Source organism: Neoarius graeffei, chromosome 5 (genome assembly GCF_027579695.1).
Source record: "Neoarius graeffei isolate fNeoGra1 chromosome 5, fNeoGra1.pri, whole genome shotgun sequence".
NCBI lineage: Eukaryota > Metazoa > Chordata > Actinopteri > Siluriformes > Ariidae > Neoarius > Neoarius graeffei.
The window spans coordinates 33,811,472-33,830,856 of NC_083573.1; the positions used below are offsets into that span (position 1 = coordinate 33,811,472).

Consider the following 19,385-nt stretch of genomic DNA (forward strand, 5'->3'; position numbering starts at 1 on the left):
CTCAATTGCTTTGCTACAGGAAACCCACTTGCCTGAACCAGAACATAAAAAACTAAGGTGGGTCAAGTGCAGGCCCGCCGACAGGGGGGGACAAATGGGTATGTTGTCCCGGGCCCAGGAATGAGGAGGGCCCAGAACTGGGCTCTCATGAAGTTGCGATTATTTTATTTCATTTCAAATGTGTTGATTTGGGGGAGAAATGTGCTATATTTGCATTCAATAAATGATTTCTAGATCTTTTGCCTTTATTGTCTTTGAAAAAGGCATCAAGAACCCCCTACCACCCCTAATGCAAAAATGGTTTGGTCTGACTCTTTGATTAAGGGGAAAAAATGACATCGTTCGATCATAGCGCTTCGACAATCAGTGTGCGTGCCATTTGCCAACATGCACAAGTCAGGAGCACAGAAAAGAAAAGAAAAGAGAAAAAGAGAGGAAGAAACCAAGAGACTCAGGGGCTCACTGCATAAATATTTTAAAAAAGATTTGGATGATGCAGCAGGTACTAGCAAAGGCAGTGGGGCAGCCCCGTAAAGTAACCCCAACCAAGGCACGCGCGGCACGCAATTCATGTTACAAACGAGGGGAGAGCAAGTCACACTGAACACCATATCAAACGCACAGGGCATTGAATCATTTCATAACCACAACGGCTTAATAACATTGTGTTTCATATATCTGATTGAAGCTAAGAATATTCACATTAGCCCGCAATCATATCCCGCCGTTTCTCGAGCGGTGTGTTGTTCTCTGCTTTTCACACTGGACAGTACGCACGCACAGTATACTATGTTCGCCCCCAGCCCTGCCCGAAATCCCCCGTCCATCGCTGCTCCTTCAAGAGCACCCCAATCGCGTGATTATAGTAGACTGTCCACGAGTTTAGGAAGGCATTGCGGAGGCTGTTGCATGCAGGCTTGGGGCGTAACGGAATACATTTAATGGCGTTCGGTTAAAAGATACAAAATAACAGTAACCGCTTCCGTTGCAGTACAGGGGGGAAAGATTCAGTGAAATTGGGGATTACTTCACAGGATCACAATGTGTGTGAGGTTTTTTCCCGGGCCCAGCCAAAGCTGTCAGCGGCCCTGGTCAAGTGTATAGTTCCTCATTTGGTAAAAAAAGGGGAGTGGCAAAACCCAGACCAGACAGGGTTTATTCCCAACAGACAGGGAAGTAACAACATAAGGAGGACACTAAATGTCATAAGTGCCAGGAAAAAAAAAACAGCATTCTATGTTGATAAGTTTTGATGCACAGAAGGCATTTGACACTGTGAACTGGCACTTCCTCCATAGAACCCTGGCCATGTTGGGATTCTATCCGAGGTTTGTTGAATGGGTAACGGTCTCATCTCATCTCATTATCTCTAGCCGCTTTATCCTTCTACAGGGTCGCAGGCAAGCTGGAGCCTATCCCAGCTGACTACGGGCGAAAGGCGGGGTACACCCTGGACAAGTCGCCAGGTCATCACAGGGCTGACACATAGACACAGACAACCATTCACACTCACATTCACACCTACGGTCAATTTAGAGTCAATGGGTAACGGTAATATATACAAATCCAAAGTCATTTTTGAGAGTGAACGGCTGTTGCTCTGAATTTTTCTAGTTGAAAAGAGGGGTTAGACAAGGAGATTGCCTCAGTCCATTGTTATCTGCAATAAATATTGAGCCGGGCGGCACGGTGGTGTAGTGGTTAGTGCTGTTGCCTCACAGCAAGAAGGTCCGGGTTCGAGCCCCGTGGCCGGCGAGGGCCTTTCTGTGCGGAGTTTGCATGTTCTCCCCGTGTCCGCGTGGGTTTCCTCCGGGTGCTCCGGTTTCCCCACAGTCCAAAGACATGCAGGTTATGTTAAGTGGTGACTCTAAATTGACCGTAGGTGTGAATGTGAGTGTGAATGGTTGTCTGTGTCTATGTGTCAGCCCTGTGATGACCTGGCGACTTGTCCAGGGTGTACCCCGCCTTTTGCCTGTAGTCAGCTGGGATAGGCTCCAGTTCGCCTGCGACCCTGTAGAACAGGATAAAGCGGCTAGAGATAATGAGATGAGATGAGAAATACTGAGCCCTTGGCAGCTTCTATAAGGCAAAATAAAACCATTAAAGGCATAATAGATGAAGGTCAAACAGAACATAAAATATCATTGTACGCAGATGACATATTAACATATATCAGTGACCCAATAATTTCTGTACCTGCACTAATTAGAAATTTAAAAGAATTTGGAGAACTCTCAGGGTATCAAATTAACCAATCAAAATCCGAGGCAATGATGTTAGTTGGGGAGTGGCCTCAACAATTAGTAGAACATAATAAATTTCGCTTCCCCAGCCATGGATTTAGATACCTATAGGAATTATAATTACCTCTGATATATTGCACTTGTATAAGGCTATGGTAAACTATTGTGCGAAATAAAGAACGACCTTAAAAAATGGGAAATCCTCCCTCTATCTTTATTGGGAAGAGTGGAGACCTTTAGAATGAACATACTACCTAGGCTTCTATTTGTGTTCCATTCCTTGCCCATAGGGGTCCCCATGTCCACATTCAAAATGCTCAATAAATGGTTATCCAGATTTATTTGGCAAAATAAAAGACCCAGGATTAGATTGAAAAAACTGTTAAATTCGAAAGTGGGGGTCTGGGTTAGGGCTGTGCGATATGGGAAAAAATGAATATCCCAATACATTTTCTCCATTTCACGATATACGATATATATCTCGATATATTTAAATCTCCTCTAAAGGACCCCATGAAATCTAACTTTTACTCTTTACTGTTTTCACTACAATCCCTGCAGATTAAATAACATTCTTGGTTAACTTTACAGGTGGTTTTCAACAACACAATTTAAATGTTCATGTTGGTGATTAATCACAATTGAGTTGAAATAAGACTATTTTTATTCAACAAAGATGTGGCACAAACTGCAAAAACAATCTTGAAAATTGCAACAAAGGGGCAACACAATACAGAGCCGCTCAGAGCTCAAACCAATAAAGTGCAAGCTCAACACTGAGAAAGACATTTAGCCTAAATAAGAAAAGTGCTCTTTCATTAAATTATTTTTAAAAAATAGATCTCCAAGCGGCGGCACGGTGGTGTAGTGGTTAGCGCTGTCGCCTCACAGCAAGAAGGTCCGGGTTCGAGCCCCGTGGCCAGCGAGGGCCTTTCTGTGTGGAGTTTGCATGTTCTCCCCGTGTCCGCGTGGGTTTCCTCCGGGTGCTCCGGTTTCCCCCACAGTCCAAAGACATGCAGGTTAGGTTAACTGGTGACTCTAAATCAGGGGTGCCCAAATTGATCCATAAAGGGCCATGTGGCTACAGGTTTTCATTCCAGCCATGCAGCAGCACACCTGATTTGGCTCAGTCAATCAACTGAACTGTCTTCACACAGTCAAATACTTGCAGCCACACCCACCCTTGATTAAAGGGTGGGTGTGTCAGTTGATTGAATAAGCCAAATCAGGGTGCTGCTGCATGGCTGGAATGAAAACCTGCAGCCACATGGCCCTTTATGGATCAATTTGGGCACCCCTGCTCTAAATTGACCGTAGGTGTGAATGTGAGTGTGAATGGTTGTCTGTGTCTATGTGTCAGCCCTGTGATGACCTGGCGACTTGTCCAGGGTGTACCCCGCCTTTTGCCCGTAGTCAGCTGGGATAGGCTCCAGCTTGCCTGCGACCCTGTAGAAGGATAAAGCGGCTAGAGATAATGAGATGAGATCTCCAAGCTATTAACCTGACTACTGAGAACCACTGGAACATTCACAATAGAGAGAGAGATTGAGGGAGAGAAGAGAGAGATCTGCAAAACATAATTTTTCTCTTTGCACACTATTGAACTGAATGTTTTCTGGCTCTGCCTCTCAGATGTGTATAATTCCGGTATTGCCTTCTCTGTGAAATGTCTGCGACCAGGCAACTCATGTTTGGGATCGAGTGTGTTTAGTAATTTTTGGAAGCCTGGTTTTTCCACTATACTAATTGGGATCATGTCTTCGGCAATGAAGTTAGTGATTACATCCGTTATAGCTCTCCATCTCTGACTCGGTTTCTCATATGGGGGGCGGCTTTGGAGAACGAGGCCGCTATGGTCATTTGTTTAGATGGTGTGGGGGTTTTAGCTCGTGGGCAAGTAGTTCGGAGTTTAAGAGACTCTTCATACTGTACCGGGTGAGTTTCAGGTGATGGAACATATTTGTAGTGCTGCTGCCTTTCGTGATGACAGGTTTTTTTTTTTTTGCACACTTTACAAACTGGCATTTGCTGTTCCACGTCCTCCTCGCGATATCCGAAAAATGCCAGTTGACTGACCCCTTACTAGTTCTTTTAGGAAGTAATTTGTCGCTGAAATTGACAGAGCTTACACGGTAGCCTATGCAACACCAGCGATCGCACGAACTGAGTCAGCGCTGTAAACCGGAACCAGGAAATCTTCCCGCTCGCAGTGTTGCCAGATACTGCTAACGTTTTCCAGCTCAAAATATGTTCAAAACCCGCCAAAATGCACTTGAAACCGCCCAATCTGGCAACACAACCGAAACTAGAAAATCTTCCCGGAAGTTCCTTTCAGCACCGAGATGTCGCCCGGGATTGGTTGGCGAGTGCGTGACGTTATTGTTTTCTTTACCCTTAGGCAGCCTCTCACGTTACTGCCTGAGGGACAGGGAGAAAACCCACCGGGAAATGTTTTAAACAAACACGAAACAAACGCAAGTCAGAAGATGACCATAAAATACTCGATAGTTACGATATAATAATTTTATGTATCGCACACAGAATTTTCACGATATATCGAGTATATTCGATATATCGTGAAACTTAGATATATCGTACAACTTAGATCAGTGGTAGCATGGATAACCCAGGATGGGGATACTATGTGGGTGGGAATGGAGCAGAGCAATTGCCCAGATATGCCCCTGGACGTAGCACCTTTCTTAAACCAAGATATCTCATCTCATCTCATTATCTCTAGCCGCTTTATCCTGTTCTACAGGGTCGCAGGCAAGCTGGAGCCTATCCCAGCTGACTACGGGCGAAAGGCAGGGTACACCCTGGATAAGTCACCAGGTCATCACAGGGCTGACACATAGACACAGACAACCATTCACACTCACACTTACAGTCAATTTAGAGTCACCAGTTAACCTAACCTGCATGTCTTTAGACTGTGGGGGAAACCGGAACACCCGGAGGAAACCCACGTGGACACGGGGAGAACATGCAAACTCCACACAGAAAGGCCCCCGCCGGCCACGGGGCTCGAACTAAACCAAGATATATGGAGAATAAATAAAATCAATAACATTTGGATAGGAAATACTCTTAAAATATGGTCAAAAGTGAGAAAGAAGTTAGGACTCCCTTTATCAATATCAAGAGTGATGAAGATTGCACATAATATTGATTTTCTCCCATCTAAATTAGATACAGGGTTTAGGAAATGGGAAGAAAAAGGTCTGATTGTGCTGGGTCAGTTGTTTGATGGAGGAGATTTAATGTCCTTTGAACAACTTAAAAACAAATATGATCTTCCAGTCTGCGACTTTTTCAGGTACCTACAACTTAGACACTACTTACAGACACATAAAGAGTGGAACAAACTGAGGGCCTTACCATCTAATATAGAGAACTTTTTTATATTAATAATTAAGGGATCTATTAAAAAGAAGATCATATCATACATTTACAAAATATTGCAAAAGGAGTCAGAGGTCAATAGTTTGGACATCAAGGAGAAATGGGAACTAGAGATGAATACCATTATCATAGATGAAGACTGGATCTATTCGTGTAAAGAAGGACACAGAACAACAAGTAGTCCTACAGGGAAAGAATTTGAATGGAAAGTTAAAATGCGATATTTTAGGACTCCCTTTCTTACTTCTAAATTCAATAACACATCTAATCAATGTTGGAGGAGCTGTGGCATGATAGGAGACCATACCCACATCTTCTGGGACTGTCCAAAACTATCAGAGTACTGGCAAAATGTAAAAAAAGGTATAAAAATGTTTAAACATAGATCTGCCACTTAAACCAGTTTATTTTACATTGGGAATCACACCACATAACAAAGGATGAAAATAAGGTTATTATTATTAAGAGTCCTTCTTTCAATTGCCAGGAAGATGATAACAGTCTCCTGGTTAAAACCACAGCCCCCCACCATAACACAATGGAAACAAAGAGTAAAAGAGGTGTATAATATGGAATTTATAACTGCAAAATTAACATTAAGAACAGAGTGTTTTTTGACCAAATGGCTCCCGATTTATGATTTTTTCTTTTGACAGAGTTAGATGGTTATGCATGAATATGCAGACATTTATTTGTATATGCTGATGGCTTATAGACTCTATACTGACCTCATTTTGTATATTTCCTGTATGCTAACAAGTTTAATTGAAGGACAATGTGATTCATATGAGAGTTTCACACTGGACGTAGTAGCATTCAACTTGATCTTGGAGTGATTTGGCCTATACGGATTGTATGTATATATGTAAATATGTGTATTACAAAATGCCCAGAAAGACATATTTGTATTTCCATTGACATTTGACTGCAATTGTAAAAACTAAATGCCTACAAAACTGAAATAAAAAAGTTAAAAAAAGAAAATACAAAAAAAGAACACTCATCAGCCACTTTATTAGGTATGCCCATCCACCTGCTGTTTTCTGCAGTTATCTAATCAGCTAATCCCTTTTGAGGTTATTACTGTTGAGGTTATTACCACTGATGGTAGGAAGTAAAGTCCCCAAAAGGAGATGAAGCATGGTGTTAGGGGTCATGGAGGTGTGGTGAGAAGGATCCACAAGCAGAACACAGACAGTAATCAAATAAACAGAGATTTAATCCAGGGAAAAGGACGTGGCACAAGGGTAAACAAACGGGACAAAAACAAACGGCAAAAATAATCCAGATAAGACAGAAAACGGGCAGCGCGGTGGTGTAGTGGTTAGCGCTGTCGCCTCACAGCAAGAAGGTTCTGGGTTCGAGCCCTGTGGCCGGCGAGGGCCTTTCTGTGCGGAGTTTGCATGTTCTCCCCGTGTCCGTGTGGGTTTCCTCCGGGTGCTCCGGTTTCCCTGACAGTCCAAAGACATGCAGGTTAGGTTAACTGGTGACTCTAAATTGACTAAAGGTGTGAATGGTTGTCTGTGTCTATGTGTCAGCCCTGTGATGACCTGGCGACTTGTCTAGGGTGTACCCCGCCTTTCGCCTGTAATCAGCTGGGATAGGCTCCAGCTTGCCTGCGACCCTGTAGAACAGGATAAAGTGGCTAGAGATAATGAGATGAGACAGAAAACTAGACAAAAACACGAAACAGGCAAGGCCAAAAAAAATACTAGGACAAAAAGAAAACAAAAACAAGAAAAAAAAACCCTAGTGCAAAAAACCATGAACTAGAAATAAACCCTTAGTGCAAAAACCATGAAATAGAAAAATGAGCTTGAGCAAACAACCATGAAACATAACAGAGGCACAGTAACGGCTAGAAGCAAAGCAAGATGTTCTGGCAAAGTTCTTCTTCTTCGGAGTTTAATATGGCAGATTAGACACCAACTGGTGTATTACCGCCACCTACAGGATAATCAAGTCCACTACCATGTCAGACTCTTAGATTCTGGAATAAAGCCCAGAGGCTTTTAAAAACCCAATCAGGATGGAGGTAACTTTAAAATCCTTCAACTGAAGCAAAACAGGGAGAGAGACATTGGTAACACCAAGGCCGGAGAGGTTGTTAAAAAACGTACGTCTATGCACACTGTATTGCACACATTCTAACAAAACATGAGAAATTGTCTCAGGAACTCTGCATTTGTCGCACAATCCATCTCTGTGTTTATTAATCAGATATAGATTGGAGTTTAGGGCACAATGCCCTAATCTAAGACGTGTAAGCACTACTTGCTGAGACCTAACTCCAGATAAAGTACACTGGGAGCTTACAGAAGGCTGAATTGCATACAAGTGTCTCCCTTTCACATCTCTGTCCCACTGGAGCTGCCATGTCTGGAACACTTCCTCCATGAGTTTACTCCTTAGTTCAGTTCGACCTGGGCTAACCGACACAGAAATTGTGTCCTCTTTCAAGCTGTCTTTTGCACACTGATCGACTAGTTCATTCCCCTTAATACCCATATGGGCGGGGACCCACAGGAAGGAAACAACACAGCCACTCTTATGGAGATTATTCAGCAACAATAGAATGTCTGAGATTAGATCAGGGCGAGCATTTGAAGAGTATGTTTCAATACAGTGTAAGACTGATGAAGAGTCAGAGCAAATAATCACGTTTTTAGGCCATGCCTCCAATACCCATTGAAGGGCTTTTAAAATACCCAAAGCCTCCGCTGTAAACACAGACATATTATCACTTATTCTATACCCGCATTTTAAATCTAGCTGTGGAACATAAAACGCACAACTCACTCTCCCTGACTCGGGATCTTTAGATCCATCAGTATAAATCTGCAAATGCAGATTCCAGTTATGTTGAATATGCTCCTGAACAGAGTCCTTAGAAAATTCAATCTCCTCATCATGTTTATCCTTGTGCAACTTAAAATCAATTTGGAAGGAGGGAAGGAGCATCGGCGTCGCCAGGGGTATTTTACTGGGGCACGTGCCCCAGTATAGATCTGTAGTGCCCCAGTAAAAAAAATCCAGTGACGAAACGCTCTGAATTTTAAACTTGGGAATAGCTGCAATTTAATTAATTCATAACGTGGGGTAGGCTAACCGATGCGCGAAGAAGACCATCTACAATGCTTTTACATTGGTAGTTTTGGCTGGCCTCGCGCACACTAAGCAATGTGAAAAAAGTGTGCGCGTGACATGAGTAACATCTTGGTTGCTATGGGGACCGCAGACTCCAGCAGCCCTCAGATGCAATGAAATTCAGAGCAGGGGAAACCATCTCTCCGTGTTTTTCAACTGTTTACAGGTTAGTAGACAGTAATTCCACTGTCATTTTTGTAACACACACACACACACACACACACACACACACACACACACACACACACACAGTGGTGCTTTTAGAGGCTTTTGGATTGTGTTTAGAGATGTTCAATGCTGAAAATGCGTGTGCTTACAAAGATATGTTTGGTGATTTAAAAGGTATCAAGTGTGAATACTGTTGGCCATTAAGTACTCTTGGTTGAGTTTAAAAACTCGGCGGTGTTGTATTGTATGTTAATATGTTCTTTTACAATATTACCAACAGTATAAGTATTACATTGCTATTATCACAAATGTTGCAAATATTCATACTGTTATTATTAAATGATTGACCTGGATTCAGTGTCCTCGTAATCATTTTGAGTTTTACAGCTCTAGTGACTAGTTTTAAGCAGGCCGTTTCTAAATATAAATATCAATATATAAATATATATTACATAAAATATAATATATATTACATAAAATGTAATATATATTATATAAAAAATATAAATATAAATATAGTGCAAAATTTTTTGCTCGCGCGCTTCGCGCGCTCGCATACATTTCCTGTGCCCCTTTTGTGCCCCAGTATGGTCTTGGGTCTAGTGACGCCCCTGGGAAGGAGCCACATAGGTACTGATCCCCAATAGGAACTCTTAACTGGGACCATATCCAATAAGTTATAATCTTTGGCCCATGTCCTACATTGTCTAAGGAATGGATGGCTTCTCACCTGGTCAGAGGCAAATTCATAACAATCCATGAGTATGTGGCTTGTGGGGCAGATAGCAAACTTCTCCCTGAGCCTATTCCAATAGTGCAGAGAAAGCTGAACTCTTCTCACCATCAAAGGCTTCTCACCTGTTTCAACCAGAAGAGCAGAGGTCGATGTGGAGGCAAATGCCCCGCAACAGACTCTAAGGGCCTTAAATTGAATGACATCTAGCCTCTTTAAAACAGAAATTGCAGCCGCACCATATACCTGGCACCCATAGTCAAAGATAGATCTTATCATAGCCTGATAAATAGTTAGTAAAGTGCCCTTTTCAGCCCCCCATGAAAATCCAGACAAACACCTCATAACATTTAACACTTTGCTAGTTTTTGTAATCACTTTAGAAACATGACCGTTCCAGGTCAATTTACTATCCAACCATACTCCTAAATATTTAAAACTGTCCACTTTCTCTATAGAAGAGTCATAAAGGGACAAAGAAATGTTCCACTTTTTCTTACTATGGCTGAAAACTACAAAATTTAGATTTGGCCACAGATATTTTAAACCCCCATTTCCTGGCCCACTTAACCACAGTATTCAGCTCTTCCTGCATCTTATTTGTAATAAAGGGAATGTTTCTACCCTTGACCCAGAGAGCCCCATCATCGGCATACAAACTCTTCCCAGTGCCTTGATTCAGATCTAAAAACATATCGTTAATCATTACATTGAACAAAACAGGGCTAATCACGCTCCCCTGCGGAGTTCCATTGTCAATAGAGACTACATCTGACAGGACTTGCCCTACCCTCACCTGAATTGTTCGCTCCTCCAGGAAATTTCTAATCCACCCAAACATCCTACCACTTACACCATATCTAGAAAGCTTCACAAGAAGGCCCTCCCTCCACAGCATGTCGTACACCTTCTCTATGTCCAGAAAGACACCGATAAGAGACTCCTTATTAGCAAATGCTCTTTTGATCTCATAGTCTAAGGCAATTACATTGTCCATAGTACTCCTCCCCTTTCTAAATCCACTTTGATACTCTGCCAATGCCCCCTTAGATTCTAAAAAATGGACCAACCTGTCTGTCACCATTCGTTCCATAACCTTGCATAAAACCGATGTAAGGGCAATAGGCCTGTACGAAGAAGGGAAGCTGGGGTCCTTCCCAGGCTTCAACACCGGGATGACCACTGCGTGTTTCCATGACTTTGGTAGTCTACCTTGCCTCCAAATGTCATTCATGAGACTGAGTAATTCATCCAGGAGGGCATCAGGAACATGTTTAAGTAATTCGTAATGTAGGTTATCCATGCCAGGGGCCGTCTTCCTGCCTGCCGCTATGGCTCTCTTTAACTCATCTAAAGAAAAGAAAACATTAAAATCATCAGACATTAATTCATGGGAGTACACAAACCCACCCACAGACTGGTTCATCATGTCCCGGCTTTCCTGGTCTACATTATCAAAACTGTGAACCTTCCTGAATGATTCCACTAAAAGGTTGGCCTTCTCTGCGGGAGTCATAGCAGTCGTAGCCCCAACCACCAGGACAGGAATATCTACCTTCTTTCCTATACCATTCATCCTCCTCACAGTAGACCACAGTTGTGAAATAGGGGTATCACCTGACAGAGAGGAGCAGTATTCCCTCCAACTATCCCTCTTAGCAGATTTAATGACTCTCCTAGCCAAAGCCCTGCATCGTTTATACTGTATAAGGTTGTCAACGGTGGGGTACCTCCTCAGGAGTCTAAAGGCAGAATTTCTTTCCTTAATAGCTTCATCACATTCTTTGCTCCACCAGGGGACCACTTTCCTCTGTAGGCCTATGCCTTTCTTAGGAATAGCAGAGGCTGCTGCTGCTAAAATTAGGCCTGTAAGGTCAGAGTTCCACTGGTCTATTGACTCATTTTGTATGCTTGGAAGGAGAGTATCGCATACAGTTTCGAACTTTTCCCAGTCCGCTTTAAAAAAGTTGAGCCTCCCATCTGTCCTAATCATCTCAGCAGGAAGCTGCAGTCCAAAAGTTCCCAGCGTAGGAAAATGGTCACTACCTAAGTTGAAATCAAACACTTCCCATCCACTCTTGCCTGCCAACTCGCCAGAAACTAACATCAAATCCAAGCATGACGTGGTCGACGACCCAAGCTGCACTCTAGTGGGGTGTCCATCATTAAGACAGACTAAGTTAAAATCAAACATTACATCTTCCACTACCTCCCCATTGCCATCCGTCTTGCCGCTTCCCCATAAAACATTATGCGCGTTGAAATCTCCCGTCCAAATAACTGGGGTGCGCACCTGACTTAATATATCAGCCAGCTCAACTGTGCGCAAACGTAAACACGGGTTGTAAAAATTGATCAGTGAAAAACGACCAGTAGTACTCCAAATTTCAGTCACTAGTACTTCTAGGGAAGACTCTATTGGAACAACCCTGAATTCAACGCCAACTTTAATAAAAGTTACACACCCACCACCTACCTTGTCCTTCCTATCTTTCCGCACAGATACATATCCAGGCAGGACAAAATCCAAAGATGGCTTCAGCCAGGTCTCCTGGACACAAATAACATGACAACTAATTTCACTAGAAGTGACAAACCTTTTAAATTCCTGCCCATTTCCAATCAAACTACGAGCGTTCCATTGCAGGAGATTAAAAACCATCAAAGCTACCTATACCCTCCCATAGTGCTACTTTGGGACATCATAGGACGGCCATCCCTTTCTTTAAGAAACCGGAACAGAGATTCAGGGAGAATGTTCACTTGCAAATATTTGATTGCAGCCTTAGAGACTAATTGAACCACATCAGACTTGTTGACCACTCGAGAAAACTTCGATTCTGAGATTACGTCAGAGATAAATGCCAGAAAATCCATCTTTTTAATAACAAAGCTATCACTTGGAGTGGAAGTTACTTGGGCTCTAGGAGCTGGCGGTTGTTGAGGGAGACGGCCAGGACCAGCATTTTTAACTCTTCTCACAGCCTCCGCATAAGATATCTTATCAATTGTTCTGACTTTCTGAACTTCCACAGTGGTCGCATACATCCGACACCCCTTATACGCGGAACTGTGGTTTTCCCCACAATTTGGGCAGCACATCGAAGCCGCATCGCACTCCTCATATTTGTGGTCCCCCCCACACTTGCCACACTTTCTTTTCGAACGGCACACAGAGGCAACATGCCCATATCCCTGACAATGGAAACACCGCAGAGGAGGCCTTATATATGGCTTCACCTGAAAACTCAAAAATCCAATCCCAACACGACTCGGCATAACCGCCGAGTCAAATGTCAGCAGTACTGTTCGACTAGGCATTTTCTCATTGTTTCTAGTAATTAGGAATCGTCTAACCTCAACAATCTTTGTTCCCATAAAATTGTTCAGAATTTCCTCATCAGTAATGTCAATAGGCACTCCATAAATTACACCCTTTGCCCTTGTGCCAGTCCCCAGTACATATACCTCCACATCGCAGTTTCTAAGGGATGAGATAGAGAGGGCTTTTTCCTGTTGCATTTTAGAGTTACAAACCACTAGGATCCTGCCATTAGCCAGAGATTTTGCATACTGGAAGCCACCCATTTCTTTCGACAAGCTTTCAGCTAAATGCACGGCGTTCAAGGTCTTGGGCGCATTACTCTTCCATTTCACAATTACAACAAACTCACTCCTTCTTGTTTTAAGGCGCTGAGACTCTTCATCACTCCCAACACTAAATCTACTCAGATTGTCTCTATCCCGTTTAGACCTACTCCTTGTAGGGGAACGTCTAAACGTCCTATTGCCCTCAGGATCACAGTCCTCTCCTCCACTATCCATACTACTGGTGTCTGAGATCCCCATGGGGTTCTCCACAAAAGACACCGGTTCACTACGAGCCGCCCAGGCAAAGCAACACTAGCCGTTCCCGAGACAACAGTCAACCCTGAAAAACTTCTCTTCTGGCAAAGTTCCTTTTTCTTCTTCTTCTTCTATGGCGTTTTATGGCAGCTGGCATCCAGTTTGTTGCATTGCTGCCACCTACAGTGTCATTCCATTATTACACTAGATTCTCTGAAGGAGTCCTGTGTCCTTTAGATTAAAAGCCAACACTTTCCCTTCCCAGTTGATCCCATTTCTAAAATTGTTCCCACTGACACTTCTTTCATAACCACTTTCCTGAGTTCTGTAAAAAGTTCTTGTCTTTCTCTACTGTATTTCTCACAGGCAATAAGAACATGATGCACTGTCTCAAGCTGTTGACACTCTAGGCACAGACCATCCTGATGTTTTCCTAGCAGGAAGAGAGTACTGTTGAGGTAAGTATGTCCAATTCTCAGCCTAGAAATAGTGACTCTCATTTGTTGGAATACCAATATGTGCGGGACAAACTTTCTCATTTGTTGGAATTAGGGTGACCACCTGTCCCGCATAGCGCGTGCACGTACAGCATTTGAAGCCGAATGTATGCATCCTGCAAATTCAGAACGTGTCCCGCATAATCGATGCTTGCTGAGGATGGAGAAAATGGAGAAAGGTACCGGGGAGATGGCAGGTGAGGCACCGCCACCTCCAGTTAAAAAGAGAAGGTGTATGTACAGGAAAGAGTGGGAAAATGAATATTTGTGGCTGAAAGGGGTTGAGGGGGATACCGAGAGGGCTTTTTGTGACCTTTGCAAAACATCTTTCTCAATCGGACATGGCGGGGAATACGATGTGAAACGACACAGGCTCGCGGAGACTCACAAGAAACGTGTGCAACAGAAAGAAACGTCTAAATCTATGGATGCTTTCCTCCAACCTAAAAATGACTCTCTAGCTGACAAAGTGACTGCGGCAGAGGTGACGAGTGTGTATCATCAAAACACAGAAGAGTTTTTGCTGTGGTTGTGAGTTAAGAGATTTTTTTTCTACTGTTTCTGTGGTGCTGAGCCACTACAATTCCTGTTAATCCACTGAAAACTAAATGGAGACTTATCACTATTCCTGCTGTACTGATGCACTGCAAAGCCTCAGACTCAATATTATATTATGATTATTTAAAGTGAATAAATTGTAATGGAAAATAAATAAAATTGAATAGCTTTAGTAAATCATAAGTGGAAGTGTGTCTGTCAAGTCATTGAATGGTCAAAATATGATGAATGTTTATTTAAAAAAAAACACATTTGGTGGCCTGTTCATGACCATACATCACCAATAACAGCAGAATAGGGTATTATTGATATACCATGTAAGGTAGTATGTGCTAGAAATGGGTAAACCACTATCTGTGAGTCTTCCAGCGGCCGGCGCGGCGCAGTGGGGGCGGCGTCCCACATTGTCTCTCAAAACATACCCCTTGTCCCCCCTTGGGCTTATGAGCAGGTGGTCACCCTAGTTGGAATACCAATATGTGCGGGAACCCACATCAATGACACCTCAATCCCTTTCCTCGCCACTTCTCTAATAGCCAGAAGGATGTCATAAATGAGGTCTTGCCGACTCCTGGATGAGCCTGTCCCAATACTACGCACAGCTGATACAGAGTCACTGCACACCAGTACTTTCTGATTATTTATCTGAGTTGTCCACTGTACTGCCATTAGAATAGCATACAATTCTACTGTGAACACACTCAGGAAATCTGATGTTCTCTTGAATGAGCTAATGTTCCATCCTTGGACAATAAAAGCTGCACCAGTAGCGTCTGTCTCTGGGTCCTTTGACCCATCGGTAAAGATTAAAATGTGGTCTTGGTGTCTTTCTGCTACCTACAGTGGTGCTTGAAAGTTTGTGAACCCTTTAGAATTTTCTATATTTCTGCATAAATATGACCTAAAACATCAGCAGATGTTCACACAAGTCCTAAAAGTAGATAAAGAGAACCCAGTTAAACAAATGAGACAAAAATATAATACTTGGTCATTTATTTATTGAGGAAAATGATCCAATATTACATATCTGTGAGTGGCAAAAGTATGTGAACCTCTAGGATTAGCAGTTAATTTGAAGGTGAAATTAGAGTCAGGTGTTTTCAATCAATGGGATGACAATCAGGTGTGAGCGGGCACCCTGTTTTATTTAAAGAACAGGGATCTATCAAAGTCTGATCTTCACAACACATGCTTGTGGAAGTGTATTATGGCACGAACAAAGGAGATTTCTGAGGACCTCAGAAAAAGCGTTGTTGATGCTCATCAGGCTGGAAAAGGTTACAAAACCATCTCTAAAGAGTTTGGACTCCACCAATCCACAATCAGACAGATTGTGTACAAATGGAGGAAATTCAAGACCATTGTTACCTTCCCCAGGAGTGGTTGACCAACAAAGATCACTCCAAGAGCAAGGCGTGTAATAGTTGGCAAGGTCACAAAGGACCGCACGGTAACTTCTAAGCAACTGAAGGCCTCTCTCACATTGACTAATGTTAATGTTCATGAGTCCACTATCAGGAGAACACTGAACAACAATGGTGTGCATGGCAGGGTTGCAAGGAGAAGGCCACTGCTCTCTAAAAAGAACATTGTTGCTCGTCTGCAGTTTGCTAAAGATCACGTGGACAAGCCAGAAGGCTATTGGAAAAATGTTTTGTGGACGGATGAGACCAAAATAGAACTTTTTGGTTTAAATGAGAAGCATTATGTTTGGAGAAAGGAAAATGCTGCATTCCAGCATAAGAATGTTATCCCATCTGTGAAACATGGTGGTGGTAGTATCATGGTTTGGGCCTGTTTTGCTGCATCTGGGTCAGGACGGCTTGCCATCATTGATGGAACAATGAATTCTGAATTATACCAGTGAATTCTAAAGGAAAATGTCAGGACATCTGTCCATGAACTGAATCTCAAGAGAAGGTGGGTCATGCAGCAAGACAACGACCCTAAGCACACAAGTCGTTCTACCAAAGAATGGTTAAAGAAGAATAAAGTTAATGTTTTGGAATGGCCAAGTCAAAGTCCTGACCTTAATCCAATCGAAATGTTGTGGAAGGACCTGAAGCGAGCAGCTCATGTGAGGAAACCCACCAACATCCCAGAGTTGAAGCTGTTCTGTACGGAGGAACTGGCTAAAATTCCTCCAAGCCGGTGTGCAGGACTGATCAACAGTTACCGGAAACATTTAGTTGCAGTTATTGCTGCACAAGGGAGTCACACCAGATACTGAAAGTGAAGGTTCACATACTTTTGCCACTCACAGATATGTAATATTGGATCATTGTCCTCAATAAATAAATGACCAAGTATAATATTTTTGTCTCATTTGTTTAACTGGTTTCTCTTTTTCTACTTTTAGGACTTGTGTGAAAACCTGATGTTTTAGGTCATATTTATGCAGAAATATAGAAAATTCTAAAGGGTTCACAAACTTTCAAGCACCACTGTAGATGTGAAATGCACTAACTAGATCCCCAGTGTTATTCTCTGCTTTAAACTCAAGTAGATCTAAATCAACTTTGGGTACCTCCAGCTGCCACAAAAGAACAGTAGGCCACAACACAACAGGACAGAAAACTTTGTCATGTACTGCCAGTTCCTCAGCTATAATGTCACTTGACCACCCATAGCTTGACAATTCTGCCACCTCTCTCTCCCAGCTTGGCTGACTCACTGCTTTAACTAGATGATTATCTGTTTGACCCTGCATACTTACCCAGTAATTAGCCTGCAGTTGCTTCCGACAGAGACTAAGTGGCATTTCTCCTGCTTCAACTAGGAGCGCACACACAGGAGTTGACCTCACAGCCCCTGTGCATATCCTAAGAGCTTTAGATTGAACTTCATCTAGCCAGGACAGAACTGATTTGGAAGCAGACCCATATGCCAAGCTACCATACTCCATTCTTGACCTTATCAGGTATACATAAATTTGTTTTAAAGAGGCCATACTTGCTCCCCATTCGGTTCCAGCTAGACATCTCATTAAGTTCATGACCTTTTTACACCTGTCAGTCACTCTCCCTATATGGTGCCTCCATGTAAGTCTTGAATCAAAAAATACTCCCAAGAACTTAAAGTTTTCCACCCTTTCCAGATCCTTGCCATAAAGGGACACTTTTATATTCTCTCCAATCTTCTTCCTTGTAAAGAACATGATTTTGGACTTTCCAACAGAGAATCTAAAGCCCCACTTCCTTCCCCAACCGTGTACTTGAGTTACACCTTCTTGTATTTTTCTCACAATAAAATTAAAATTTTTCCCCCTTTTCCATAGACTTCCATCATCTGCAAACAGTGATTTTCCAATCCCTGGGTGGATTTCTGAAAAAAATATCATTAATCATGATATTGAACAGTAAAGGGCTTATTACACTACCTTGAGGGGTACCATTTTCCACCATACACTTCCTTGATATTTCTGATCCTATTTTTACCTGAATACTTCTCCCACTTAGGAAGTCCATTACCCAGTTAAACATACTTCCACTTATTCCCATCATATGCATTTTAATTAAAAGGCCTTCTACCCACAACATGTCATATGCTTTCTCAACATCTAAGAATATCGCCACAACAGTCTCTTTGTTTATCTGAGCTTTCCTTATCTCATTCTCTAAGCACAGTATTGAGTCAGTAGTGCATCTCCCTTTCCTGAACCCACTTTGGTAGTTGGCCATCAGCCCTCTTTCTTCAACATAATGCATCATTCTTTCATTAACCAGTCTCTCCATTAATTTGCCAACATGGGATGTTAAAGCTATTGGCATGTAGTTTACTGGGTTACTGGCATCCTTCCCTGGTTTCTTGATGGGGATGATAACTGCCTCCTTCCTCCCTGAAGGAATTTTGCCCTCCTCCCATACTTTGTTATATAAATTTAGAAGCCTCTGAAGTCCCTCATCACTTAAGTGTCTTAGCATGGTATAGCAGACTTCATCCTTTCCTGGCGCTGACTTCTTACATTTAGACAGTGCTGCTTTTAGCTCTTCTAGAGTGAATGGAACATTATACTTATCTTGGGCTTTTTCCTTTCTTATTATGATTTCAGCATATGTCTCCCTTGTTTCTGCCCTGCCCTTCTCCTCTTCAGACAGATTATAGGAGCTATGTACTTTACTCAATGATTTCACCATCATTTCTGCTTTCTCTGCATTTGATACTGCCACCTGTTCTCCATCAGAAAGGATAGGATAGCACCAGTCTCTTCTATTGCCTTCCATTCTCTTGATCATCCCCCATACTTGCTCAATGGAAGTTGTACTCCCAATAGAGCTACGGTACTCCCTCCAGTATGTCTTTTTCGTCTGCCTTATAGTTCTTCTCACCACTGCCTGAAGCTGTTTATAATCAATTAGATGTTGAAAATTATGAGTTCTTTTCAGCACTCTAAAAGCTCGATTTCTGTTCTTTATGGCTTCAGCACATGTCTCATTCCACCAAGGAAGAGCTTTCCTCACACTTTTACCTGTGCTTTTAGGAATAGAAGCCATTGCAGCCAGATATATACTCTGCCGAATTTCAATCTCATAATTCTCAACATCATCTTCCTCTTGTACTGCCCTGAGATAGGAGTCACTTAACTCCATAAATCTTTCCCAATTAGCTTTTTGGAAAACCCATCTACTACTACTATTTCCTGTGTGCCTTGGAATATCAATGCTCAGCTTACACATAACTGGATAATGGTCACTTCCTATGGTTCCTTTCTCGTATACTTCCCACTCACATTTAGGGACCAATCTGCTGGACATTATAGTGAGATCTAACACTGATTCTTTACCACTT

The 19,385-nt window shown here is 42.5% G+C and overlaps 2 protein-coding genes across 4 annotated transcripts in view; both read left to right on the forward strand.

Annotated features, from left to right (window-relative positions):
* The window catches only part of LOC132886660 (uncharacterized), a 252,235-nt gene that overhangs the window by 175,498 nt on the left and 57,352 nt on the right, over positions 1–19,385 (forward strand). The window contains exons 3-4 of the mRNA XM_060921593.1: positions 13,909–14,000; positions 14,095–14,236. The gene's annotated coding sequence lies outside the window, so the exon portion shown is untranslated. The remainder of the gene's footprint in view (positions 1–13,908; positions 14,001–14,094; positions 14,237–19,385) is intronic.
* LOC132886657 (uncharacterized) overlaps positions 1–19,385 on the forward strand; it is a 157,460-nt gene that overhangs the window by 124,487 nt on the left and 13,588 nt on the right. The gene's annotated exons all lie outside the window — the stretch shown is intronic.